Genomic DNA, 14,148 nt, shown 5'->3' with positions numbered 1-14,148 from the left:
TGACAAAAGAAGCTTTATGCATGGGACAGTGCTCACTCACCACCTAGAGAATAAGAGCCCAGGGGGACATATCAAGGGTAAGGAAGGATTAATAATGGAAAACAATGAAAAATAACAGATAACAGTAAGAAGCAGTAAAAGAAATGGAGGAATGGGATCAAAGCAGTAAAACCACTTTAAAAGCAGACTTTCTCACAGGGCTGGTCAAAAAGAACAGATGGCATGTGGATACTCCTTGACTGTTTGTCAGGCTAGCCTACAGACACCTCTGAGCCTGACAACTTCTGGCAGCCTCAGGCATGCCCAATTTTTCAAAGTTCAAATGGACAAATGGGACAGCACTCCAAAAAAGAGAATTTCTTTTTTTTTTTTTTTTTTTAAGATGAAGAAAAAGAACTGAGCTGGCATGTTCCACACAGGCCAGCAATGGAAAGGATAACTAGCAATTAATCCTCATTCATTAAATCTTTTACACCCACTTTAGACAGTTGGACACCAATAGGAATCTTAAGTTGAAACAAAAATGTTTACTAAAATGAGAGCCAAGGAAACCATGTTTAGGTAGAAGTCAGGGAACGCATTGTCACCACCTTCAGCAAGAGAAGACAGAATCTCATGTTGCACAGTTTCAAATTGTATTAAAAATTAATTGAATTTTAGAAATCATTTTATTAAGATAAATACTATATGCGTTACCTGTTCCTCAAGTGAATTCTCAACTCTTTTTTATTTTCCTTAAAATCTAGCTATGTAAAACTACAATATTCAGGAGAATATGTGATGTATTTTTCAAATTTAAACAGAGAATGATGAATAAATTCAAGGAATGATCAGTCCTTGCTACTGAGTGGAAGGAACCACTGTTGAAGTCAGGACTGAGAAGAATTGCCACTAGATCCCTACCATTTCCCATCAGTTAACTCATGCAGCTTTCATGTACCAGATACCCACTGTGGTTTAGTTAGATGAGATGTTTTTATCTTCTCTTGAAAACTGAATGAGAATCACATATTCTCAGTTAAAGAAGGAAATAAAATTTCGGTCAACTTTCTACCATAGGTGAAATTTCTGTGTTTGTATATACAGACACATCTCTCAACCCTGCATGTGGTTTTTAGTGGATTATTCTATTTATCTGCCTTGCAGCTTCAGGACATTCACTGTGTTCAGAAATGCTGCAGCCTTCCCCTGCACAGGAGACTGTGGCTGCAAGAGCAGAAGACAAGTCCGTCTGTTCTCCCCTGTGCTTCTCCCTCCTCTGCTTCAGTGCTCCCGCCCAGCCTGACACTTGCTCAGACATGAAGATCCAGTATTTTTCCCACTTCACAGGTTAACTCAGTTTATTACACCACCCTTCTTCAAAATTTATTCCCCACCCATGTTTGCACTGCCTGCGCACAACAGCACCTTCAGATACAATTCTCTTCTGTCTTAGGTGCTTGTGCACTGACCTTATCAACTTCCCTTGGAATGATAATTATAAACAGCACTTTAAACACCAGATTTATTTAAAAATTAAGTGATCAAGTGAGCATAGCACAACCAGGGCTGAGGGAGCATTTTTTTTAATCCCTGGCACTCCCTCTGACTGGCTATTGAGACTTCGGGCGAGTTACTGAGTTTCTCTGTGCTCATGTTCAGCACTCAGACGTGTCTCACTTGAAACCTCACAGTCTGGGAGACAAGGACTGTCTTTTACTCCAAATTTGTAAAATGAGTGGCACAGTAAGGCCTTGTTAGTAGCTATTATGGCAATACCGCAAATGCTGTTAACATTTTATAATCAAATACTCCACTGCAAATGTATTTAGCACCCGACAGTCAAATAACCTAATAGGTCCCTGCCACATAATCAAGGTTAGATTTCACTTAAAACAGTAACACTAAAGAAGGCATTTGAGCATGGAAACTTGAGCAGACAGATACAGCCTCCATGATATTTTCCTGGCTGACATAGGCATTTTCTGCCTTCCATCTGAGTTGCCACAGCTTGACTTGCCTGCCCACTGAGCAGACCAGATATTAGTCTAGATATTAGGAAGGATTTCTTTACTGAAAGAGTAGTCAGGCCCTGGAACGGGCTGCCCAGGGAGGTGGTGGAGTCACAATCCCTGGAGGTATTTAAAAACCATGTAGATGAGGCACTTCACTTTCTATGATTCAGGACATGCTGTAGTGTGCATGGTGTTATATAACATGTAATATATATAAATATAAACTTTTTTTTACTGAGGAGAGGGGAGAGGCTGATGGTTGGATGTGGTGATCTTAGAGATCTTTTTCAACCATGAATAATTCTGTGATTCTGTGACCAGCATGCACACACAGGGGTTTATTAGTGCTGCAGGGAGCAGCAGCAGGTAAGGTGTCTGCCAGGATGATGAGCTTAGGCTCATGGTAGCCAAGAGATGTTTGATCAGCCCAGTGTGTGGGTGGTTCTGCCTGAAAAAGGTGTTGTGTAGAAATACCCTTACTCAGGAGATGGCTGAGAGAGAAGTTGCTGAACAGAGCAGGTTGTAGGGCAGGTGAACAAATGGAGACAAGAGAGAGGAAATCACCACCTTCTGGACTGTGTGAGGTTTGGTATCCAGCTGGGACCCTGCTGTCCCTTCCTGCAAAGAGGGGGTTGTAGTAGCCATACAAACATCTACTGACCTCACTTCGAGGCAGAAACCAGGGATATAGATAAAGTAAGTGACAAACACTAAAGGGCATGATTTCTCAAAAGATACATTTACAATTTGTAGGTACGTGTGTATATTGCAGTGCTGGATGGGGACCTAAACAATCTGTGTGCAGTGATTTTTTCACTTGACTCAAGCTGCTCAGCTCACTGCTGACATATCTTGGCAGAAAAATTTTAAAACCATCATGTGACAAAGTGAAAAATCCCTGTTGAGCTGTCTCTGTCATGAATGCCTCCACTTCTCTGAACTTTTCCAGTAAAGCATCCATGAGAAATACAATAATGCCACTTTTGGTCATTGTCTCATTTTCCAGCTGTTGGTAATGGATGCACTGTGCCCTAGCCTGCAATGATACAACTGAAACCATGCTCTCTCTGTTTTTAGGTCTCTGCTCTTTCCAAGTGGTGAAATCTATGCCAAAGTAGCTCTTTTTGGCTACAGGTGCAAAAAATACACCAATAAGACACTTAACTGAAATGTATTTTATCTCAAATAGGTGAGTAGGATTATTTAAAAAATAATCCCCTGAACAGAATGGGGTCTCTTTATGTTTTTAAATACTAATGAAGCATTTGATTTATAAAGAATAGTGAAAAAATAATTCTATGCTCTGGTCTTTCTGTATCATGGAGTGAAAATCTCTTCAATCTTTTTTAGCTGTAAGTACTGTCCAGTGAAATTTCTTCCAAAGTGGGTTCTTTGGGTCTTTTTTTGTGGGGGTAAGCAAGGTGAACCTAGAAAATACAGCTAGAGCATTGTCTTTATATGCTGTGTATGAGCTCATCAGTGGTGCTGGGACTGAGACTTGTTTGGTGAAGAGTAAGGAAAAGGCAGTAGCCTGCAGCAGGGAGAGTCCCTCTTCCATTTCTGCAAGTCTCACGTGTTCCCATTAATGACCCCAGAATGCCAATCCTTGATTAACAGAGAATCAAGGCAGTTGGTAGCTGCCATTTTAAAACCAAGAAATGGCATGGTCCCAGCTTGATCTACTCCAGCAACATGTGGTTGATGGAAGAAATTCTTAGGTTACTGGGTCACACGTGTGGTTGCCCTGAATTATACCAGTAATGAACCCTCCCTCAGTGAGTCAAGATTTGAGAGACCTCAAAAGACATCCTTAATATTTTTCTGTTGTGCCCTGCACACACTGCCCCAGACTGCATGTCAAATTGTCCTTGGCTAAAATCTCCCTAGAAACATCTTGAAGATGTGTTAGCCACCAGAGTTACCCCCCATAAACACTGTGTATGTTTACACTGCTGTGTTTCACTACCCATAAGAGCAAATGCAAAGCATGCAAAAAGCACTTCCAACTCCTACTGAAAAGAAAACAACAATAATACCCAGGAATTAACCCCTACTCTTTGCCCATTACACCCATCACAATCTGGATGAGAGAAGAGAGAGCAGCAGATGTTTCCAAAGCTCCCAGCCAAGCTGTCTGGAAGATGTTTCACATCTGGAAGAGAAACCATTCACGTATGAGCTGCAGTAGCTACTTAATCCCTATACTCACAGAAAATTGGAGAAGAGTGTAAAAGCTGAGGCAAGTTCTGTTTGTTCCTATTGAAAGCCCCTGTTTTGGCAATCCAACACTCAGCCTGGGCTGAGATGTACCATTTGCTTGTACCTCGCCCCTCATTCCACTCCCTCACCCCTAATTTAAACTGAAAACCAACCAAATGTTTTTCTTAGTCTAATTCTTTGTAGGTTCGGGTTGTTGGGTTGTTGAAAATGCCGGAGTTTCGTGTTACATATGGTTTTTATAAAGGTAGCTGTGTATTAAAGGTAAAACAGAGAAAGAAAGAATGAGGTTTATTATTTTACAGAGTGCAGTGGACACCCTATATGGCTAATTCTTGAGTTAAATGAGTTTTCCAAGAAAATGTTTAGTCTTCTGTTGAACAATTATTTTAAATACTTTGCCACCAAGAAAGTGAGGCAGTGTGAGTTTTATGAACATATATTTTTTTCCTTTCACGGAAACATTTGCTTGACTGATCCCTTTTAGTTCCAGAAACAAATACAGTGCATTTGCTTAAAATAACAAAACCACACACAATACTTAACTCATTTGGATGATTTACCAGTGGTTCAGTATTTCTTTTGGCTGAGTGCTCTGGATGAAATCCCATGTATACAACCTTGCATTTTACATCAATACTTTTACTTCAAGTTATACAGTAATGTCTGTCAGACGTTGTGCCCCTCATACAGTGTAAAAAACATATCCGCTTGTGGAATGTTTCTGTCAAAAGAGCATGTGCAAAATAGATTTTAAAAATGAACCTTCTTTAATGCATTACACTTTATGGGTCTTAGAGCCAAGAATTAACTGAGATAGTAAAACCATGCTCTCCATAGCTTAAAAGATAAACACAGTCACTGAGCAAGGGATGAATGTGTAACGATGAGCAAAAAAAAAAAAAAAATAGCCTTCATTCTAGAAAATCTGAGATTGTCCTCTTTCCTCTTCATGCTTAACACATGTAAAAATCAAATATGTTAAACCATAAATTTCATTAACAGAAACCTCATAAAATATATTAGCACAATTTCTGAGTACTCCTCTGTACCAAATTTTATTGGCTTCCCTTTTTATGTTCCAGAATAACCCTTTGTGAAATTTCTCCTTCAATATCTTTAATTTGTATCTCTCTGGCTGGTGACACACTTGACATCCCTGTAGTACAGAGATAGTTAAGGGTTGGACTTGATGATCTCTGAGGTCCCTTCCAACCCAGTCGATTCTATGATTCTATGACTGTAGCCCAAATGTTGTCCATTGAAAGTTCTGGCACAAGTTTTTTCCTGCTGAAACTAACCAAATGCCACACTGTGACCCTACAATTCAACCACCTGCTGCCATTTAGGCAGCAAAATGTTAGTTTACCTGAGGAAGGGTGACAGAATCCTGCCCAGAAAATAAGCAAGCATTCACAGGTCCCGTTTTGCCACCCTTCTGCAGATACATTTCCTATTGGCTTAATTAGAGCTGCAGGGGAGCTTCTAATCTTTCTGGTCACACTTTATTATCCTCTGATTACCAGCCATTAGTCTTCATCTCGCTCTAAGATTTTGTGTTGGGTTTGTGGGTCTTCATAGTATTTTAAAAAATAATTTTTTTAAAAAAAGGACAGGAATGAGTTAGATGTTGAAAATCAATTTATCCTTTTGTCAAAGTAATTGCTAGCTGAGGATGATAATTTCTTTGTTTGGAGCAGATACAGAATTATTGTCTTGGCCTTCTAAATTGGTACACCATACCCCATGCTGTCTGCAAGCATCAGTGTGGAGCCATGCACAGTAGATGCTGAATATACTATATAACAGAGGTGTCCCTGTCTAACAAAAACTAACACTTTTTTTTTTTTTTTTTTAATGGAAGAGAAATAATGAGACAACCTCACAGCATTTTAGTCCACATTTCTCTATTTCCTTCTCATAAAAGGTCTCAAAGAAATGCAAAGCACCATTGAAGAGTTCAAAGACATACCTCAGAATGTGACTGCACATTCAAGGCATGCTGACATATTCAAGACCGGATAGCTCTATTGGAGGGGGGAAAAGAAAAAGAGCAAAAAGAAAGAAAAAGGCTCAGCATACAAAATACAATACACAATATCTAGTTCTCCTGTGTGAAACTCCCTGCATTCATTTTCCTCACTGAGCAAACTAGGTCCCAGTGTATAACACATACGATAAATCTAGCCAATTTTTTTCCATAGGAGCTGATTTCTAGAGAAGCTAAAAATTACTTGGTGTAAATGATGCAGAGGCCGATGCAGCTGAATGTATAAATTGGGTTGAAAAGTTTGACATGCTGAATTAGATTATACCGTATAATGCATCACTAAGTAATTGATATGTACGTTACGTGCAAAGAAAGGCCCACTAACTCAAGTGTAACTTTTTTTTTTCTTCATTATTGTGCAACTTGGCCATCAGCTCATTGTCAGTTGAACTAATTTTCAAAAGGAGATTTAGTCCTTTATGAGCTGAATAAAAATACAATTTTGCTACATACTTGTGTTCTAAAAATAAAATTCAGGAGAAATATATTTAAGAAGCAGAAAAGAAGTAGAAATGCATCAGAGCATTTAAAGCCCTTTTTGGGGGCTTTTTTCATTTCTAGGGAAGTTTTCCTTACATTTGTTCACAAAATGTAGAAGTCTGTATGAAAGATGTGTAGTACCAGCACCAACCAGAGAGGTGATGGGGAGGGGAATGGAAGGGAATGGAGAAAGTAATGTTTCCTCAGTTAAATGCAAACAATGTAACACAGAGTTCACAGGGTGGCTCTGAGAGCACATGAGAAATTTTTAAAAAATCCTTCCAGAAAGAAATCTGACTTTTATACTAGCTGTTCAGTCTATTTCCACTCTTCCACTGACAATCTGCATTAATTTTGAGGAGATGAAAGCATTTCCCTCTGCAATTACTAGCATATCTGCCCTGATCCGATGCTGATTATAACTCAGGGTCTTAAATCTCTGTAATCTGTCTGAAATGTTATTAAATATTAGATTTCTGTGTGATTTGTTGTGTTATCACTTTACTTGTAACTTTACTGCCATTCACCACCAAGGGACCTTGAACGGGAGGCTGCAGCTTTAATCTCAATTTGTTGTATGAAAATGCAAAATTAAAGAAAAATGAAGGAAGTTGAAAAATACGAAGTAATGTGATTGATAACATTGTGCCAGTTTTGAGTTTTAATGTTATAAACTGAGTTTTATGATACTCTACCCAAATAGTGACATATTTAACACTTTAAGACTGGATACAATAATTTCATGGGACAAAGGGAATATTGTGAGAAGATTATACTGTAGTACTTAGTCAAATCCTTGCATATTAAATACCAAAACACTATGGTAAAAATACTGATAAGAGTCTCTCTTCTCAGAGAAGAAAATCCATCCTTAGATCTCATCTCTGGTTCAAGACCTCCTGGAGATCTGGGCCAATGACTGTGGCAACGTGTTGCCTGTGCCACCACGCACCCATCCATGGGTGCAACTGACAGCTTGCACCTTACAGGTAGTTTTAAGTTTTCATATTTGAAAATGTGAAATACAAGTGGGGTTGTATCCCAAGAACTTCTGCTTTGCTTCCAGGTGATTCTGGTTTGGTAGATGCCTGAAGGAGATATACCAAAGGGTCCAGGCATGAGCATGCTTTCAGACAGCACAGGGGCAGTCAGAAATTGAACACTTTGCTTTTCTTGCCATGTTTGAGCACCTTCCAAAACAAAAAGAGATCCTCTCTTCTATATCACCAGTCAGGCTCAGGCTTCCTGACATTCCAGTCCCTCTACATTGTTTTTGGTGCACTGCTGACAACCAATACTTCTTGATCTGCATCACATTTTTCTTCCAGTGTTCTCTTTCCCTGGCTTTTGTCTGCCTCTTAGTCCATCCTCAAACTGTGGAGAACTTGGGATACAAAGGAATATAAAAGACACAGAAATACAGATCTGTGTTTAGAGCAAGCAACCAACCTCACTGGAGTGTTGTAGGTTGTCACCAACAATTACAGCATTGGTACACATCTGTCATGGGAAAAGGATGGTGACCATAGAATCATAGAATTGGCTGGGTTGGAAGGAACCTCAGAGATCATCAAGCCCAACCCTTGCACCACCGTTGTGGTTGCTAGACTATGGCACTGAGTGCCACATCCAGTCTCTTTTTAAGTATCTCCAGGGATGGAGAATCCACTACTTCCCTAGGCAGCCCATTCCAATGTCTGATCACCCTCTCGGTAAATAAATTCTTTCTAATATCCAACCTAAACCTTCCCCGGCACAACTTGAGACTGTGCCCTCTTGTCTTGCTGAAAGTCGTCTGGGAAAAGAGACCAACCCCCCCCTGGCTACCCCCTCCTTTCAGGGAGTTGTAGAGAGCGATGAGGTCTCCCCTGAGCCTCCTCTTCTCCAGACTGAACAGCCCCAGCTTCCTCAGCCTCTCCTCGTAGGGTCTGTGCTCGAGTCCCTTCACCAGGGACTGAGAAGAGGGAATCATTCCCTACTGTCAGGAGTCTGAAACTCAAAGTCCAAACTGAAAATAAACCCAAAGAAAAATAATATATTGATATATATTATATATATTAGATATTATGACTGCAGCATGCAATATACAAATTACAGTAACTCTGAAGATGAGATATAATTGTTATGTGCAGGGCAGAGAGGTACAAAAAGGGAGGATAACCCAGGACTTGCAGCCATGGAAATCTGTAGAGTGGGATATATGCCCAGTGACTCTACTGTGCTTTGTCAGCCTGAATCACTCACTATTCACCATCATACAAGCAATGTTCCTCCTTAACAGTCTATCCTTAAAGTGCATATAATTAAATGAGGCCGCTGAGACTTGTACACGGTTGGCTCTCTGCACTGATTTTCATTCACTAAGTAGAAATGCTGCACAAGGTCAGTTTATGTGGAAAAATCTGTATCAGCAGAGGCCTACATTGACGCTCCTTTCAGGAGGAAATTATAGGTTTTGAAATTGTGTTTCCTTATAGGTAAGTAGGGTCCCACAATGAGAAATGTGACAAGAGAAAAGAATAGCAACATAAATTTATATATATATATATATATATATATATATATAAAGGCTTTGAATAGTGATGCCATGGGGTTTTTTTATTTATATGGGTCTCTTTGGGGATCTATAAAAATTGTGGATTCACAAAAAATTAAACATTTCAGAGCTGTCAAATGAGATGTGGCAAATAAATGAAGTCTGGGGGAGTTTTCAATTTCATTCTAAATGGAAGGGAAGGGGAAGGGGCTTCTACTTTAGATATCTCTAAATATGAAAATTCAATCTGGCTTTATTTGATGTCCACAAAGGAGAGAGCTAACTGCTCTAGAAAGTTCTGTTCAACAAGCTCTGGTGCCTCTGATACTGCAGCCGACCACGATACTTTATTGCTAAAATTAGTCATCTCTTACTGGTGAGAATTAGGGACAGAGTTCTTTCTCTAAATCCTCCTCACCAAATGCAGGGCAACCAAGGTGTTGCTACCTGGTGCATTTTCCTGGCTTGCTTTCAGATTCACATCCCAGACAAATATCCTAACACTTCCAGTGTCTTTCTCCTGCTCTCTCCCTGGTTTTGATGCACTTACACACAAAGTGAAACTCTCCATTTTGGTCTGTCAGAGATAAAATAAATTGGATTTTTTAGATCTAGGATATCCCAGGATAGGAAAACTTCAGAGTAAAATTCAGGGAAACTCAGGGATGCCTATCTCTAGCAGGAGAAATAAACTTGAGATTAGTTCCTCTGTTATTCAGTTTTACATAGCAGAAACCTTCACAAGCACTAAAGACAAATTTCATCCAAAACAGAAACCAAAAGGATTCTCCCTCTATCCACAGACAGTCCCAGATAGAAAGGCCACCATTGTCTTCCAAAGGGAAAACAATCACAAAATAATTTCCAAGCTGTTAGTTCCAAAGAAACATCAATTATTCTGCCTGCAACGTTATCCCAGGGCTCAGTACTGAAGAGAAACAAGAGAAACATTTGTTTAAACATGCTAGCTTTGTTTGAAGTAGAATTCCCTTAAAAATACTTCCAGAGCAAAAAAACAAAACAAAACAAAACAAAAAACAAAAAAAACCCCACCAACAAACAAACAAACAAACAAAAAACCCAAACCAACCAACCAACCAACAAATTTGGTCACACTAAAAAAGTATTGTGCACATTTGGCAGTACAAAGCAAGGAAGTGAAGCTGGTTAATTTTCTCTGAGTTTGCCTTTTTTTCTTCTGAGAAAAGAACGGCACAAAACAAATCCCAAAACCAACCAACTAAAAAAAAAAAACAACAAAAAAACAAAAAACCAAACCAAAAAACCTCCCAAGAAACAAAAACTGGGAGTGGAAACAAAGAGAAAAGGAAACAGTGGTTTGCAAGAAGACTCTAATTCCACTTTCAATTGTGTCAGCAAAAAACAAGTTGGCAGAGGGACAAATTTGCACCAGGCTGAAGTGCAAGGGGAGCTGCGAAGCCTCATAAGGAGCAGCTGGTGGCACCACTGAGGTGTTGGTGGCCCAGCCCAGGAGGGCAAAGCAGGCACCACAGGGGCCATGGATGGCAGGGGGATGGATTATCTACCAGAGTATAAAATTATAATGATAATAATAATAGTAATTAAAAATCTCTCCAACCTTCCAAAACCAGTCTTCTTGAAAAATTCTGGTTATATTTCAACATGGAGGCACAAAACCCCAGACACCTAAGAGGTCCAGCCCAGAGCCACAGCACCTCAGCAATAATTAAAGGGAAAATTTTTATCTTATGGCACAACACAGTTGTGGTGTTTGGGTTTGTCAAAACAAACAAACCATATTCAGCAAAATCTGTGGCACAAAAGAATTAAGCAAATTACGGGGGAGAGGCAAATGTGGCCACAGCATCAGCATTTAAAACCTGAAGAAAAGAGTGGAGACTTTCAGGGTCTGAATGCAGAAGTGGAAAAGCTAATTGAGCACAAATGAAAGGATCTATTACGGCTGAAAGAATAAGCGAGAGCACAGGCAGGACAATACTCTCATTTATGATTCAAATATCCATGGATAGTGGAGTACAGCTTTAAATACACTTTACAGCCTTGATTACAAATGACTATATGCATCAGCTTGGAAGGAATGCCAAGACTGTGGGTGAAAGAAAGAGCCTGCCTTGTCAGAAAGGAAGGAGAGGGGGAAAAGTGAAGGCAGAGCTGGGCTGGACACTCAGAAGGAATTGGAATGTGCAAAATTATGAAATAGCACTTTTAAAAACCTGAAGTTGAACTGATTAGTGGGCAAGAAGGCTCACATTTAAAATAACTGAATTGCCCAGTGATAAGATTATAAAGGGAGATTTATGCTAGGTAATCACAGTGAGATCAGGGGGAAGAGAGTATTCTGTCCACATGTCTTCCAAAAGCAAAATATAAAAATATGAATGCAGTAAAGATAATAAGTACTGAAAATGAAGAGCAAGGACGGCTCCTGCTTTTATGAAGAGCAGCAGCAGCTTTTTTCCTCAGCCTACAGCAGACCCAAAACTGGTCTGACACCCCTCTGTTATGAAGCACTTCCTACCCAGAAACTATATGTATCCTCCTTACTGCCCCTGTTGTTTTTCTTAAAGCTTTGTTATGTTTTATAGACCAAACATTACTTCTGTTAAATTGACATTAAATTTTCCGAGAGTCTGAAAATTCTAAAAATCTGATGAAAACTGTAGTGTGATTCAGGCTGTGTAGCAGGAAAATTAGGACACACCTCTCATGGATGGCTCAGACAGCTCACCCCTAGGCTGTACAGGTTGTATGTTCTCACTATTTCCATTCCACATCAAACTCTGAGCTCCAGAAGACATTGTGTACCATAGCAAGTCCAAAAAAGCCATCAACCCTCCACAAGCCACAATTTTCCATTGTTCCCAGAGCCTGCTTGAAACCAAAAACTCACCAAAAGCAACCTATGGGAGCTACACCTCAGCAACAAGGAGATAGGCACAAGCAGAAGCAAACAGGTGGATGAAGTTGTGGCCTTCACACCTGCAGTACATCAGAACCTGAGGACTCAGCCCTGCTACAGGTTTTACTGGTATTGGCTATAACATAAGGATAAGGATGCATTTACCTCTTTCCCTCAGTGACCCCAAAATGTTGCTTCTTCCAGGTGGAAGCTGCTTAGTCAAAGTCATCTGTGCATCCATGGCTGTCAGGGTTAATTTCAGGCAGTGAACCATACTCCAAGGACTGAAACCCAAATTTAAAAAGTCTCCATCCCTAGTGCAATATGCAGCAGTTCCTCATCTGAATAAAATTAAGAAACTATTCATATATCCCTGGAACATCCCAAGCAGCTTCCACTGAATGCTCTTGGGAATCAGTTCCCAAAATTTGCAGCTAGTGAGAATGATCAGAGGTGAGGAATTACCAGTCCTCTCATGAGCAAGATCCACCGTCTTCATGATTATGTGCCTGGGAGTCTGTAACTATGCAATAAGATGGAAGAAAATGAAGAGGCTTCTTGATAACTAATTTGAGACAATGGAACCTTAGTCTATGAGCCTGGAAAGTCACCACACGAAGGACAATCCCAAAGTTTCCTGTTTTCCTCATCATAACCATCCATTGCTGAGCACAGTAATGCTGGGGCAAGCCTGTGCTTTTTGACTTCTTTTGTGAAGGTTCATCTGGCACCTTCCTTAAGCAAGGCAGTTAGCAGCATGAGCAGCCAAACACAGTACCACTTCCCTTCAATTACTCATTTTTTAAAGCACATTGTTTTTAAAATGAAAAGAGAATGGAACTATATGGCATGTGCTCCCAGCTCTCAGATTGGGTGTGGAAGAAAATAATGTCCACATACAGCTATACAATTAGGTCTGTCTTGGAAAGGAATTATACTGATGTTTTTCTAAGCAATGCCAGGTGGTTTATTCACCAAATAATGAGACACTAAATGGATATAAAGATTCTTGGCAACTGGTAAATGCTTACCTTGGACTCCCTAGTCCTCTCTTCGAGAAATGGTTTGCTTTTCCCAAGAGCTTTCTTAAGCAGCTCCTCAGCTGTAATTAAAAGCAAATAACAGTGGACTGAAGGTTGGTTAACTTGCACTTGTTTAATGATACAGCTCAGGGAACTGTGAGTGCACATCAGATGTCTCTCATTGATTTAGTGAACAGCTTCAGCCATCAGATGACCTTGTTTTCAAAGTCCCCATTTCTCTATTTAAAAAAAACAATCCAAAACTGCTGTAGTTAACATTTCTCTACTTGATGTCTGCCCAGAATCCTATTTAAAAATAATAATAATAAAAAAAAATTAGTTCCATTATTAGCAAGAGCATCAAAAAAAAAAAAGCATGCAGTCATTTTTCCCTGCAGTGCAGAAGGGCAGACAGCCTCAATAGCAGAGCATTTCTGTGAGCAGGAGGTGGCTGTGGCCATGATTGTCCGTGTTGGCAGCGGACACAGCGGTGGCCATAGCCCTGCATAGATGAGTGAGGCAGATGTGCTCCAAAATGCCTCCGAAGCTGAGCAACAGGGAAAGGCCATATCTCAACTGGATTGTGGCAGTCTCACTGCTCCACATCAACTAAGATGCAAATCTGCTCCATATGTTTAAGAAGGATGTGAACAACCACATCTCCAACATCTACCCAAGCCCAAGTGCCACTTGCGGTGGGGCAGCTGAGGGCCTCGAAGCCAACATCACAGAAAATTTTAGGGTCATAATGGGCCCAGAGAAGCAACAGTTTAATAATCCCATTGATCACTAATTTCAACAGCAGCTCTTTCCCCCCCAGACACCCTCCGCCCCATGCCACTCCATCTTTGGGAACCAGAGAGCAAGCACTCTACCCCCAAACAAGACTGACCTAGGAAGAAGGTTCCTCCTGTACAGATAAAAAGCAACACAACAAATAAACCTGA

The sequence above is a fragment of the Calypte anna genome, chromosome 2, assembly GCF_003957555.1.
Source record: "Calypte anna isolate BGI_N300 chromosome 2, bCalAnn1_v1.p, whole genome shotgun sequence".
Taxonomy (NCBI): Eukaryota; Metazoa; Chordata; class Aves; order Apodiformes; family Trochilidae; genus Calypte; species Calypte anna.
This window is presented reverse-complemented; position numbering follows the sequence as displayed.